The following is a 16693-nucleotide window of genomic DNA, read 5'->3' on the forward strand; positions in this document are numbered from 1 at the left end:
TCGAAAACCTCTGCTAGTTTTAGACTTGACTCATTTTTTTTGGGTGTATGTGTGTGGAAAAGAGCCCACCTCTAATTGCCTAGGTGATATTTTCTGTGCCAAGGTGAATGCTTGAATATAAACTTGATATTTTTGTTAGGTTATTAAAATTAAGATAAGAAATATCTTTAGTACTTGTCATAGAGTTTTGCTTTTTTGAAAAAGAAATATTTTAAGTGTGAATTATGTAAGCATTTTGATTTTAAGTAGGTAAAAATCTTAGACAAAATGACCCCCAAATCATAGTAGCGGGAGATGATATTCCAGGGATTTTTCCGTGACCATGCAGAGCAGGCCTTCTGAGCTAAGAACATGTTTAATAAGCAAACATGCTTTGTGAACTAGAGATGATATACCCTAGAAAGATTTGGAGATAAAAACTCTTCTTTTCTCTCCTAACACATTTGCTTGTACTGCAGGATAATAACCTAGAAACTCCTACCCCCTCCCTTGGAAGAGAATTCCTTAATGAATAAGCTCTCTTTCTCTGGAGGAAGGGGTAGACAGCTGTACTAGCAGTCCCATATAAAAACTAATCTGCCAGTTTTACGTTTCCTTTCCTGTAGTGCAAACTCCTTCATGCACAGGTAAATAACTGACTCTCATCCTATGGCACTTTAGGAATTGGGGGGAATTGCTTCATATGCTAATTTTGCTGAGAGTAATAAATGGTCTTTTCCTCTGGCTCATGGGTCTTGTTTTCTTCTGTTAATATAGGTACATGAAATTGTAGTAGGCTAATTTTCTAGCTTATAAGCAGGGTAAAATCTTAGACCCTTTGTAGAGTCTGTGTTATCTGAATACTTCAAAGGTCTATTTGGTCCTCATGCCTTATTCTCATTGTGGATGAACTGGGGCATTCTCCATAGTGTCCTCAGTCAAATAATAAAGAGCATGGTGTAGAGCTTACCCCCAGGAATTATTGTCACTTTCACTCTCATTTTATTTGTCAAAGTAGGGCAGGGAAGGTAGTCAGAAGGGTAGATAGTTAGGAAAATTAAGTGAACAGAATTAGTATTTACCACAGATAATTAATTGACTAAGGGGATAGATCTTGTTGAAGGTCTTTGGGCAAAATAAGATGCAATGTGTTGGGAAAATGTGAGGTCCTCCTTTTGGAGTCAAATAAGTAAATTCTTAAGTTTGGAGTGAAAAAATCATAGTGTAGCAGCAAAAAATCAGGATTTTTTAATCCCTTCATCAGTATTGAAAATGAGGATGACTTTTCCAAAAGTGAAGATGACATTTAATATTTAAGTAACAACAGAACATTTATAAAAAAGAAGGAAGCCACCTGTCAGAATGGTTGTCATCCAAATGATAAGAAATCACAAGTGTTAGCAAGGATGTGAAGATAAGGAAACCCTAGTACACTGTTGATGGGACTTTAAATTGCCATACCCACTATAAGAAAGAGAAGATATCAATATTCCTCAGAAAATTAAAAAGAAACTACCATAAGATGCAGCAATTCCACTCCTAGGTATTTATTCAAAGAAAATGAAAATACTAATTCAAAAAGATATATGTACCCCAATGCATTATTACATTAGCCTTTACAGCATTATTTACAATAGCAAAGATATGGATAAGTGCCCATCAAGAGATGAAGGGATAAATAAGATGTGGTGGTTTATATATACAATGGAATATAATTCAGCCATAAAAAAAATGTGAACCTGTGCCACTTGCAACCACATGGAGGGACCTGAAGGGTATTACACTTAGTAAAATTAGTCAGAAAGAGATAAATACTGTATGTTTTCACTTTTATGTAGACTTTAAAGAACAAAACAAAACAAAAAGACAAATATAACTAAACAGAAACACATTCACAGATACAGAGAAAAACTAGTTACCAGAGGGGAAAGGCATGGTGAGATAAGCAAGATAGGTGAAAGGGAATAAGAGGTATAAACTGCCAGTTATTAAATAAATACATCAGGGATATAATGTACAGTACAGGGAATATAGTCAATATTTTATAATAACTTTATATGGTGTATATTCTATAAAAATATTAAATCACTATGTTGTACACCTTAAACTGATATAATATTGTGAGTTCACTATACTTTAGTAAATTAAAAACATAAAAATAAAAAGGAGAAGGAAAGATGGCAGCAAAGTAGAAGGATATGGAATGCATCCCTCTCCACAGAGGCATCAGGAATACATCAAAAGATGCAATAATTCCCACAGAGAACCACCTGAGCACCAGCAGAAGAACTCAGACACCAGAAAGGACTGCAAAGATTCTGACATAACTGGACTTTTTTATATATTTCTATTTCTAGCTAAGTTTTTTGTAGTGCTAACTTTATCTCTCCTCCCTTCTTTCCTTCTTTATCGTTTATACATTTCTATTTTTCCTCTCTCCTTTCTTTTTCTTTTCATATTCCCAGTCACACTACACTCTTCTGTTTCCCTATTTTCTATCTTTTTTTAGTTTATTTTATCATAATATACTTATAAGCAATATTATCAGTCTGCTCTGTTTCCTTGCTTTATTCTCCAGATGACACACTGCTTTGGTTGTTATTATTAGGTTTTGTCTTTATCTTAGTTATAAGTATAATTGTCTGATTTCATTTTGAGAATCTTCAGTCTGTCTGGTGGTACTCTTGTTCTTTATTATATTTGATCCTAGCTTTCTAAATTTCCCAGGATTTGTGTTTGTGTGTGTGTGTGTGTGTTTTTTTTTTTTTTTTTTTTTTTTGGTTTTGAATTTCTGTTGGTTTTCTCTTTGATTGTCTGACTGCATACTGGGGTTCTTCTGTCAGGTCTTTCTAGAGCCTTATGTTCTATTGGATTCAGTACTTGTGTGTCTTATACACGTATGTGTTTCCTTGATTAAGTATTTGTATGACACAACATTCTGCCATTAGTCTGGGGCTGGGACAGTCTTCTTTAAACCCCTTTATTGCCTGGACAAGCAACCTCTGAAGTCTGGACTACTCCATCAGAAGTCAAGTAAGAGGCTCTGGGAAGGGACCACTGAATCCAGGATGCTGGGCTACTAGGTAGTCCTCAGACAGGGAAGATTAACTTCAGAGAACTCTCACGGAGTCCTGTATCAAAGTCTAAGCCCCGGCTTTGTCTCACTGTCTGCAACTGCCAGTGCTGGACACCTCACAGCAAACTACAAACAAGACAGGAACACAAACCCACCCATCAGCACACAGACTACCTAAAGCCATATTAACCTCACAGATACCCAAAAACACATCACCTGAGAGGGCCCTGCTCATCAGAGAGCAAAGACACAGAGCCACACACCAGAAAGCAGACACCAGACCCCTTCACCAGGAAGCCTACTCAAGACATTGAACAAACCCCAGCACGGGAGCAGAGGGAAGAAACAAGAGGAATTACTACAAGGCAGCATAGGGAAAGGAAACAGCAAATCCTATAAATTAGACAAAATGAGAAAACAAAGAAACACCATGCAGGCAAAGGAGCAGAAAAAAACTCACAAGACCAAATAAATGAAGAGGAAAGAAGAAAATTGTCTGAAAAAGAATGCAGTGTAATGATAGTAAAGATGATCCAAAATCTCGACAACAACATAGAGAAAATACAAGAAACAGTTAATAAGGACACAGAAGAACTAAAGAGCAAACAAACAGTAATGGACAACAAAATAACCAAAGTTAAAAATGCTCTAGATGGTATAAAGAGCAGAATAACTGAGGCAGAAGAAAGAATAAGTGAGTTGGAAGATAGAATGGGGGAAATAACTGCCACAGAGCAGGAAAGAGAAAAAAGAATAAAAAGAATGGAAGACAGTCTCAGAGACCTTGATGACATTAAACACACCAACATTTGAATCATAGGCATTCCAGAAGAAGAAGAAAAAAAGAAAGGGTCTGAGAAAATATTTGAAGAGGTTATAGTGGAAAACTTCCCCAATATGGGAAAGGAAATAATTAATCAAGTCCAAGAAGTGCAGAGAGTCCCATACAGAATAAACCTAAGGAGAAATACCCCGAGGCACATATTAATCAAATTAAACACAAAAAATATTAAAAGCAGCAAGAGAGAAGCAACAAATAACATATAAGGGAAAACCCATAAGGATAACAGCTGATCTTTCTGCAGAAACTCTGCAGGCCAGAAGGGAATGGCAGGAAATACTGAAAGTCCTGAAAGAGAAAATCCTACAGCCAAGAATACTCTACCCAGCAAGAACCTCATGCAGATTCGACAGAGAAATCAAAAGCTTTAGAGACAAGCAAAAGTTAAGAGAATTCAGCACCCCCAAACCAGCCTTACAACAATTGCTGAAGGAACTTTTCTAAGTAGGAAACAGAAGAGAAGGAAAAGACGTACAAAAACAAACCCAAAACAATCAAGAAAATGGTAATAAGAACGTATATGTCAATAGTCACCTTAAATGTAAATGGATTAAATACTGCAACCAACAGACACAGACTGGCTGAATGGATACAAAAACATGATGCTTATATTTGCTGCCTACAAGAAACCCCTTTTAGACCAAGGGATACATATAGACTGAAAGAAAGGGCATGGAAAAAGATATTCCATGCAAATAGAAGTCAAAAGAAATCTGGAATAGCAATAATCATATCAGACAAATTAGACCTTAAAGTAAAGACTATTACAAGAGATAAGGACGGACACTCCATAATGATCAAGGGGTCCATCCAAGAAGAACATATCACAATTGTAAATATCTCTGCACCCAACATAGGAGCACCTCAATACATAAGGCAAATGCTAATAGCCATAAAAGGGGAAATCGACAGTAACACAATAATAGTAGGAGACTTTAACAGCCCACTGACATCAATGGACAGATCATCCAAACAGAAAATAAATAAGGACACACAAGCTTTAAATGACACATTAGACCATCTCGACTTAATTGATATTTATAGGACATTCCATCCAAAAATTATAGAATACACTTTCTTCTCTAGTGCACATGGAACATTTTCCAGGATAGATCACATCTTGGGTCACAAATCAAGCTTTGGTAAATTCAAGAAAATTGAAGTCATATGAAGCATCTTCTTAGACCACAACGCCATGAGACTAGATATCAATTACAGGAAAAAAACTGTAAAAAATACAAACACACGGAAGCTAAACAATATACTATTAAACAACCAAGGAATCACTAAAGAAATCAAAGAAGAAATAAAAAAATATCTAGAAACAGATGACAATGAAAACACAACAACCCAAAACCTATGAGATGCAGCAAAATCTGTTCTAAGAGGGAGGTTTATAGCAATACAGTCCTACCTCAAGAAACAAGAAAAATATCAAATAAACAATGTAACCTTTCACCTAAAACAATTAGAGAAAGAACAAAAAAACCCCAAAGTGAGCAGAAGGAAAGAAATCATAAAGATCAGATCAGAAATAAATGAAAAAGAAATGAAGGAAACAATAGCAAGAATCAATGAAACTAAAAGCTGGTTCTTTGAGAAGATAAACAAAATTGATAAATCACTAACCAGACTCATCAGTAAAAAAAGAGAGAAGATGCATATCAACAGAATTAGAAATGAAAAAGGAGAAGTAACAATGGGCACCGCAGAAATACAAAAGATCATGAGAGACTACTACAAGCAACTATATGCCAATAAATTGGATAACCTGGAAGAAATGGATACATTCTTAGAAAAGTACAGTCTTCCAAGACTGAACCAGGAAGAAATAGAACCTATGAACAGACCAATCACAAGTATGGAAATTGAGGCAGTGATTAAAAATGTCCCAACAAACAAAAGCCCAGGGCCAGATGGCTTCACAGGAGAATTCTATCAAACATTTTGAGAAGAGCTAACACCTATCCTTCTCAAACTCTTCCAAAATATAGCACAAGGAGGAACACTCCCATACTCATTCTACGAGGCCACCATCACCCTGATACCAAAACTAGACAAAGATGTCACAAAAAAAGAAAATTACAGGCCAATATCACTGATGAATATGGATGAAAAATCCTCAACAAAATACTATCTAACAGAATCCAACAGCACATTAAAAAGATCATACACCATGATCAAGTGGGGTTTATCCCTGGAATGCAAGGATTCTTGAATATATGCAAATCAATCAATGTGATACCTCATATCAACAAATTGAAGGATAAAAACCATATGATCATCTAAATAGATGTGGAAAAAGCTTTTTAGAAAATTCAACATCCATTTATGATAAAAACTCTCCAGAAAATGGGCATAGAAGGAAATTACCTCATCATCGTAAAAGCCATATATGACAACCCAAAAGCCAACACCATTCCAAATGGTGAAAAATTGAAAGAATTTACCCCCAAAACAGGAACAAGACAAGGGTGCCCATTCTCACCATTATTATTCAACATAGTTCTGGAAGTTTTAGCCACAGCAATCAAAGAAGAAAATGAAATAAAAGGAATCCAAATTGGCAAAGGAGAAGTAAAATTGTCACTCTTTGCAGATGACATGATATTATATATAGAAAACCCTAAAGACTCTACCAGAAAACTGCTAGGACTAATTGATGAATTTAGTAAAGTAGCAGGATACAAAATTAATGCACAGAAATCTCTTGCATTCCTATACACCAACAACGAAAAAGCAGAAAGAGAAATTAAGGAAACTTTCCCACTTACCGTTGCAACAAAAAGAATAAAATACCTAGGAATACACCTGCCTAAGGAGGCAAAAGACCTGGATACAGAAAACTGTGACACTGATGAAGGAAATCGAAGATGATACAAACAAATGGAGAGACATACCATGTTCTTGGATTGGAAGAATCAACATTGTGAAAATGACTATACTTCCCAAAGCAATTTACAGATTCAATGCAATCCCTATCAAATTACCAATGGCATTTTTCACAGAACTAGAGCAAGAAAGCTTCCGATTTGTATGGAAACACAAAAGACCCCAAATAGCCAAAGCAATCTTGAGAAGGAAAGACGGAGTTGATGGAATTAGGCTTGCTGACTTCAAACTATACTACAAGGCCACAGTGATCAAGACAGTATGGGACAGGCACAAAAATAGAAAGTAAGATCAATGGCACAGAATAGAGAATCCAGTGGTAAACCCAAGCACAGATGGGCAGCTTATCTTTGACAAAGGAGGCAAGAATATACAATGGAAAAAAGACAGCCTCTTTAATAAGTGGTGCTGGGAAAATTGGACAACTACATGTCAAAGAATGAAATTAGAACACTTCCTAACACCATACACAAAAATAAACTCCAAATGGATTAAAGACCTAAATGTAAGGCCAGAAACTATCAAACTCTTAGAGGAAAACATAGGCAGAACACTCTATGACATACATCAAAGCAAGATCCTTTTTGACCCACCTCCTAGAATCATGGAAACAAAATCAAGAATAAATAATTGGGACCTAATGAAACTTAAAAGCTTTTGCACAGTGAAATGAACTGTAAACAAGACAAGAAGACAACCCTCAGAATGGGAGAAAATACTTGCCAATGAAGCAATGGACAAAGGATTAATCTCCAAAATATACAAGCAGCTCATGAAGCTTATTACCAAAAAAGCAAATAACCCAATCCACTAATGGGCAGAAGACCTAAATAGACATTTCTCCAAAGAAGACGTACAGATGGCCAACAAACACATGAAAAGATGCTCAACAGCACTAATCATCAGAGAAATGCAAGTCAAAGCCACAATGAGACATCACCTCACACTGGTCAGAATGGCCATCATCAAAACATCTAGCAACAATAAATGTTGGAGAGGGTGTGGAGAAAAGGGAACCCTCCTGCACTGTTGGTGGGACTGTAAGTTGGTACAGCCACTATGGAAAACAGTTTGGAGTTCCTTAAAAAACTACAAATAGAACTCCCATATGATCCAGTAATCCCAGTCCTGGGCCCATACCCAGAGAAAACCATAATCCAAAAAGAAACATGTACCATAATGTTCATTGCAGCACTATTTACAATAGCCAGAACAAGGAAGCAACCTCAATGCCCATCAACAGATGAATGGATAAAGAAGATGTGGCATATATATATATATAATGGAATATTACTCAGCCATAAAAAGGAATGAAATAGAGCTGTATATAATGAGGTGGATAGACCTAGAGTTTGTCATACAGAATGAAGTAAGCCAGAAAGAGAAAAACAAATACTGTATGCTAACTCATATATATGGAATCTAAAAAATGGTACTAATGAACCCCGTGATAGGGCAAGAATAAGGATGCAGATGCAGAGAACGGACTGGAGGACATGTGGTTGGGGGGCGGACGGGGGAGAAGGGGAAGCTGGGACGAAGTTAGAGAGTAGCATAGACATATTTACACTACTGAATGTAAAGCAGATAGCTAGTGGGAAGTTGCTGTATAACAAAGGGAGTTTAGCTGGATGATGGGTGATGCCTTGGAGGGCCAGCACAGGGAAGAATGGAAAGAGTCATGGGAGGGAGGGGATATGGGGATGTATGTATAAATACAGCTGATTCGCTTTGGTGTACCTCAAAAGCTGGTAGAAGAGTGTAAAGCAATTATATTCCAATAAAGAGCTTAAAATATATATATATATAAAAGAGCCACATTTGTCCAACTATACCAGAAGCATGTATTTCTGTTCTAAATGCCACAAATTAGGAAGGCCTGAGGTTTACCAGAGTTTGATGAAGAAATTCTAAGTAGGTTAACGTACTTATATATAGTACTCTGTCCTGTTTTATACTTAATACTGTTCTAAGCATTTTGCAAATGATAGCAACCCTAAGATGTATGCATTTTTATTAACTCTATTTTATAGATGATTTAACTGAGGCACAGATAAGTTATCCTGTTGCCTTAGACCACACAGTTAATGAGTAAAGAGATGCCCAGATTTTAATTAAGGCAATATGACTCCAGAATCTGTGATCTTAAATAAGCTACAATACTACAAGGATGTCTCTTGTTTCACTTGAAAATAAACTAATTTTTGGAACTTATTTGCAATATTCAAATATTGGGCCACTGACTTATATAAAAAGTCTATATTGATTCAGTATGTCACAAGGGATCAAGCTGAAGACCATGGTGGAAGCATATTTTGGCTCAAAATATAAATAAATCTTCTAAGTCAGATGATTATAAAATTTTATATAGATGGTAGTGATTTCTAAATCAGAGCAAGTGTCATGCTCATGCTGAATTAACAGTGATTCTTCAGATATAATTAGCATTTATAAATCTCATTTATAAAGAGGTAAATGTCTTATTGGTCTTGGTTGAGATCCAGGCCATTTCCCCTATATCATTCCTCCCTGTACACCCACATCATGTAGTAAAGTCCAGGTTCATTATGTGTTCAGTAGGTTCAAGTTCATCGATTTACTCTTCTCTTCCATGAAGGTTAATTTTTTGATTCTGTAAGAAAAATTCCATCCAATGACTGTTTTCCTAGTAAGCTGAGCCCGGTACTCAACATATAGGCCTGGATTAAAAACCCTTTTCTTTTTCTCCCCACCCCCCACACCTTTTTTGTTTGTTTGTTTCTATAGCTACAGAGTGTTATTCTGAACATCTTCTTAAACTTTGGTAACAGTGCCCTTAAGCACAGGAATTTTCTATAATAGCAGAGCCTGGAAAGGAGCTGTAGCTATAATTTATCAATTAGACAGACACTGGCAAAGAACCAGTCAGAGTTTTTATGGAGAACTCTGTATGTAAAAATTGGATTGGAAAGAAATTGAAAGAAATACTAAAATACAGAAAAATCATGTACATAAAGTTCAAATCTACATGCTATAGTTGAAATTTTTAAAAATTTGACTGACAATTATATTATTTTTCTGACTATAGATTTAAAAATATATGAAGACGTGACCTTTTTAAAGCAATTTGTAAAATTAACTGTAAACTAGCTCTTCTTTTCTCTGCTTGAGAAAGCTTCCTTGCCACATACAAAATTGCAGTGGCTAAAAAGGTTAACTAAAATTAGTAAAATGCTTTAGTCTGAATTCTTAATGATATCATACTCAAAAGCATGAACTTGACTCACGCACCATCCTCTCCCCACACTTTCTTTTACATCATGTTCACTTTCCATTTTAACTGAACTCCATCCCTTGAAATAGTCTGAAAATTTTCAACTAAACTGTATAGGCACATTCCATTTTACCCAAAGGAAATTTAGCAAACCACAATTTGGAATTCTCTGCTCACAGAAAACATAGAGACAAGACTCTCATTGGGCTATATATGTTTCTCTTCCTAGAAAAGATACAATTTTAAACAATTGTATTGCTTATTTTAATCAGAAAAAAATAAACACATTTTTCTGTTTATTTTTTTGTGGTTTATAGCAACCACAAAAATATGTGCTTGGTATCATTCATGACCTAGAGTCTCTGCCTATGTTACAATCAGAGTCTCTGCAGGAAATATATGGAATGCTCACAGTAATTGAGGAAAGTTTCATAAACATACTTTTTAGAGAAGATAGGATTGGGTAAGGGAAGAAAACTGAAGGTTTAATATTTTGGGGAGAACAATAGTAGAGCACTTTTACTACCTTCAGTACTGAAGGCATGGAGAAGGGAGTATACATGAAAACCTAGAGTCTAAATTTCACCCGAGAGCTGGTGCTTCATGAAGTGTTTCAGCCAAGTCTATGGGGGAATACGTACTTGACCCTCACTTACTTCTGCCCTGTAATGAACTGCTCATGATGCCCATATATTTTCACATATTTTGTTTGTTCATTTTTCTCCAGGAAGGCGATTAAATCCCTTCCATACTACTCAATCTTGTCTGGAAATAAAAGTTCTGTTAGATTCCCTTTTAATCTCTGATTTGGTTGTATGATTTTTTTTTCCTTTTTAAAAAATATGAAGTGTTTCAAATGTGATTAAAGCTACAAATAATACTAAGAAAATGCTCCAATTTCTTCCACTTGGCATTGACAAATCACAGTTTTCTTTCACAATTGGTACATTTATTTTGAAAATAAAATAATATAAAATAATAGTTGAACAGGCTTTTCACAAAAGTAATATTCAAATGGCCAATAAGCACATTAAAAAGTGTTCAATTTCTTTACTCATCAGGGAAATACAAATTAAAGCTATAGTGTGATACCATTAAGCACCTCTCAGATAACAAAAATTTAAAAGATTGATAATGCCATGGCCTGGAAAGGATATGGAACAACTGGAAATCTCATGGTCTGCTATTGAGGAATAAATTACAACAATGATTTGGGTGGTAGTATGTACAAAGTCTCAACACAAATAAACCTTATGATGAGAAAATATATGTATATGGCAGTGAATTTTATATGTATATATGTAACCAAAAGAAATGTGAATATATGTTCACCAAAAGATACGTACATGAATATTCCTAGGAACACTATTCATAATAGACATTGACTGGAATCAACATAAATATTCATTGACAGTGCAGTGATGAAATGAATGAATAAATAAATACATACATAAAAAACTCCAGCAGATTGAAATCCTTTAAAGTATGAGCATTAACAAAATATTGCTATCAGACACAGTAAACATAAACCTTCTAAACATAATAAAGTTTAGTGAAAGAAGCCAGACACAATAGAGCACATACTTTCTGTTTCCATTTAAATAAAATTCAACAACAGGCAAAACAAACCTATGGTTAGTCAGGAGAAGGGTTGACGTTTATCTTAAGAGAGAATTTTGAAGACAGTATTTCATTACTTTCTATATTCCTATACTGCTGTTGAAATGGCTGATAAGAGGGAACAGATGAGAGGGCTTCTGAATATTGTTAATATTCTGGGTGATGATAACATAGATGTATTCTCTTTATGTAAATTTATTGAGTTGGACACAGGACTTATCTTCTTAAGGTGTGTTTCATATACTAAAAATTATGTACTTCATATACTAAAAATTATAACCAAATATAATTGATAAAGTTAAAAACTCATGTTTCTTCCTCCTTCTATATATAGCTGTTGGTCTGAATTTGGAGATTGTGATTTCCATAAAGATTTTTATACTCGTGGTATGTATTGACAAACAGATATAGATCTAAAAGTAATATGTAGTGCTTTTTGGATTTTTGAAAACATTTTATGTAAATAAAGCTGTATGTGCAACTTAAAAATGCTTTATTCAATATTTTCAAATGCATTCATATACATATGTTTGTATATTCTTTATGCATTTTTAATTACTATATAATTTTTCATTGGTGAAATATACCTAATGTATTTCTCTTTTCTTCTTATAGATATTTAGGTTGTTCGGAATGTTTCCTTACTATTATGATATTGCATTGAGCATTCTTGAACATGAGTATCGTTGGATTTCCCATAGTAAAGATACTTAGAATAGAAATTCTGGGTCATAGGCTACCACATTTTAAACTGTTCATGCTTTACAAATTTATCTCTAAAGGTATTCTTCCAAGTCACATTTTAAAATATTTAGATTGAAATTATTTTGATCCCCCACCCTTAACATTCAGTAGTACATTCTTCATTAGAGGTCCTTTCTCTAAGTGATTTCTGAGGATACAAAGAATGATTATATAATGGTTGGTAATCTTTCATCTTGCACTCCTGCTGTTGAGTTACTTCTCTAATAGTTCTCTTGCTCTTTGTTGCCTTGAGACCAGATCTCCAGAACTACTAACCAATGAACAATCCTTCCTTAGACCTCATTGTTCTCCCTCTCAGAGCTTTCCCATACTGTACCTAGAGCCATGATTTCCTGAAGATGTTTTGTTTAGAATCTTTTGTGGGGAAGTTTTTCTCTCTCTCAATCCCAAATATATTCTATTTCTAGGGCCAAATATATTCCAGAACAATTGGTGAAGGGCACATTTACTGTCTTGCCCTAAGTCCCTCTGAAATAATTGTAATGTAATCTGTTATGGTTCACATGGCCTGAGCTACTAAATATTTTCTATAGTTGTTTTACAGGTATTTATTTAATTAGCTTATGAAATAATAAAAAAATGAAAGAGGAATCATCTGCTAATAACTATTTTTTTTTCTTTTTTAAGCAAACTGTCCTATTTCTCTGACCACTTCAAAACATTTTTGTCCACATGTAGTAGGCAGAATAATGCCCCTCCCTCCAAAAAATGGTCCATGTTTTACTCCTTGGAACCTGTAGATATATTACCTCAAAAGGAAAATGTGTCTTTGCAGTTGTGAGTAGATTAAAGATCATGAGATAGGGAGATTATCCTGGGTTATCTGGATGGGCCCAATGTAATCACCAAGATCCTTATAAGTGGAAGAGGGAGGCTAGAGAGTCAGAATCAGAGCAGGAGGTGTGACAAAAGAAGCAGAAGTTGGAGTGGGATGATTTCTGACTTTAAAGAAGGAAGGGGCTATTAACTAAGCAGTGCCAGTAACTTCTATAAGCTGGGAAAACCAGGAAAACCAAATTTCCCTTGGAGCCTCCAGGAATAACATAGCTCTGTCAACAAGCTGGTTTTAGTCCAGTGAGACCCATTTCAGAATCCTGTACTGTAAAATAATAAATTTGGGTTAAGTTACCAAACTTGTGGTAATTTGTTATAGCAGCAATAGGAAACTAATAATAATAATAAGCAGTGTTTTGCATTTCACTATAACACAATGTGTAGATTCATTTTTATTTATTTTTAAACATTCACACATTTATTCAATCTCAGAACATGCTGAAGTGTTCCTTCTTCTTATAATGCTGGTTGCATTGTAACAATCTATGGTACATGTCATATAAATATAGCATACCTCAGAGATATTGTGGGTCTTATTCTAGACCACTGCAATAAAGCAAATATCACAATAAAGTGAGTCACCCAAATTTTTTGGTTTCCCAGAGCATATAGAAGTTATGCTTACAATATACTGTAGTCTATTTAACATGTGTGATAGCCTTATGTCTCAAAAACCATATACATACCTTAATTAAAGATACTTTTTTTTTTTTGCTAAAAAATGCTAACCATCATCTAAGCCTTCAATAAGTCATAGTAGTAACATTAGAGATCAGTGATCACAGATCACCATAGCAAATATAATAATGGAGAAGTTTAAATATTGCTAGAATTACCAAAATGTGACACAGAGACACAAAGCAAGAGAATACTCTTGAAAAAGTGGTACTGATAGACTTGCTCAGTACAGGGTTGCCAGAAACCTTCAATTTTTAAAAATTGCCATATCTGCAAATCTCAGTAAAGCAAAGTGCAGTAAAGCAAAGCACAATAAAATGATGTCTGCCTGCACTTTTTCATTTTGTTTCATGACGTCATATAATTTTTAATCAATTTTTTACTTGAATGCGTGTGTCCAGATTTTACTTCTACTATTAGACATATATTTTCTTTATTACAGGGGTAAATATAAATGAATGTATATAAGTTTTTTCATAAATGAATGAATGTGACCATAATGTAGATATTCATGGACCCTTTAAGACAGCTTTGTTACATTCTATTTTGCCTTTTTACTGACAATCACCACTCCCTGCTTTTATTTCAATTATACTTGTATTCCTTATCTATTGCAATACCCTAGTAAAACAATGACAACCTTGTATATATCTTTTCAGAGTTATCTCATACTCATATCATCACACAGATACACATACACACACTCTTGCCACAGATATATAGCCTTCTGATCAATATTTTATATAATTTTCTTTTATGCTCTCTATATCTTGCCACTCTCCAGTTTTCATAAGTCTAATATCCATTGTTCTCTTTCAGTGGTTAATTTGCCTCCATCTGTTCACTCAGGACCTCAGTCCAGAATTAGTTTAGGTCTCTCAGCAGTTTTGGTATCTTGCCCCATGTTACCTAAGATTCAGTCACTATGATCAAGTGATGATTTAGTTAATTTCCTGAAAAAAGTGAGATGGTGTGTCCTCCCAACAACCTAAATCTTCAGAAGGTTATAATATCCATCCCATGTAACAGTTGGCAGTAGTATTTTTTTTTCAGCTCCTTTTTTAGTAGAGACACTGTATACCAGGCTCCAGTTCAATCAAGGACTCCAGCTCTAGTCTACCATTTAAAATGGATCACTTTTAGCCATTTTGACATTGCAGGAGTGAACTTCCAACTACCACTGCCTGATCCTGGATCCAGAACCCCATAGATCTTCAGAGACAGTCTTGTTACTCCCTTAAGATTTTCTTCGGTATTTTTCATCTGTGGGGATGTACCTTCTTCAAGCTGACCTTGTTTTTTGGTTGTTTCCTTTTTTATATTTCATTTACTATTATACTATGTTCAAAGCAGAGGGTGTGCATCAAAGGAATAACTTCTGTGCTGACAAGAGTGGGGACTTCTGTACACTTTCTGATGGTTACTTACCCCCTCCTTTGTAGCTTTTAAAATCTTCCTTTATTTTAATGTTCTGCAGTTTTGTGCTTATGTTCTGTGGTGTGTGATTTTGTTACTCATTATACTGGTTTTTCTGTGGCCTTGTTAAATCTTAAGATATATTTACTTCAGTTTGGAATAACATAATTTTTATATTTACTTCTTATTTTTTTTCCCATTATTTTCCTTGATCTCTCTTTCTGGAATTCCTATTAGTTGAAATTTGGGTTTCCTTGATTGACAGACTAATTGCAAACACGTTTTACTTTCCTTTATATCCCCCATCATTGTCTTTATGTTCTGCATTCCATATGATTCCCTAGACTTTTCTAGATTTATTTTCAAAATTTTGAATTGCATTTTTATATTTGGTAATCATATTTTATCTTTCACGAGCTCATTTTTGTAATGCGAATTCTCTTTGTGTAGTGTACTCTTCCTATTTAACATATACAAGATCTTCTCTTGTTTGTTAATTGAGTTAATATTTTTAAAACATTTAGAACAGTGCCTGCTACAGATTAAGCAACAGATAAGTATTTGTCAAATTAATAAACAATCAAACAAATAAATACAAGTATGTTGGGAGAATTTTTTAAAAATATGTTTCTTTATATGTTCTCTTAGTTTCTTCTCTGTTCATTTTATTGATTTTCATTCTTTCTTCTTTCCTTCCACCATCACTCCCTCTCTTTTTTCTCTTCTCTTCTCCTCTCCTCTCTCTCTCTTTCCTTTCAAAAGACATTCTTAAACATTGGTGAATATTGATTGTCTAATAATATTGATGAGTATAAAACTAAAAATATAATGAAATGTACAAGATTTATTGACAAAGTAAATGAATTGTAAGAAACAATTTTACTTGGAGAACATTCAAGTGTCAGTATTTTTACTTTTGTTTTCTTGGGGTCATTTATATTTCACAAGAATGATTGAGTGCCATTGTCTGGCAGTAGGGTAGAGTGTTGAAGCAGGTTTATGAAAGTCTTGAGGTATCATTATGTAGAATGCATTTGTTTACTGCACACTATGCCTCACCATCATCCTTTACACTGGAACCTAAAAAGAGCACCATTCTTTTGCTCCAGTATCTTTGAAGAGTGAAAATGTCCATCATTGTCTGGAGTTAGAGAAGGGTCATTACCTGCCTCCTCAAAATAGAACTGGTGCTTAGATGTGTTTTTAGTAAATGGCCTTTGAAACAATACTTTAATTTTTTATTGCAGTTTGAGATGTAATTGACATACAGCACTGTATAAGTTTACAGTGTACATCGTAATGATTTGACATATATACCATGAAATGATTATCACAGTAA

The sequence above is a fragment of the Hippopotamus amphibius genome, chromosome 10 (assembly GCF_030028045.1).
Source record: "Hippopotamus amphibius kiboko isolate mHipAmp2 chromosome 10, mHipAmp2.hap2, whole genome shotgun sequence".
NCBI classification, from domain to species: domain Eukaryota; kingdom Metazoa; phylum Chordata; class Mammalia; order Artiodactyla; family Hippopotamidae; genus Hippopotamus; species Hippopotamus amphibius.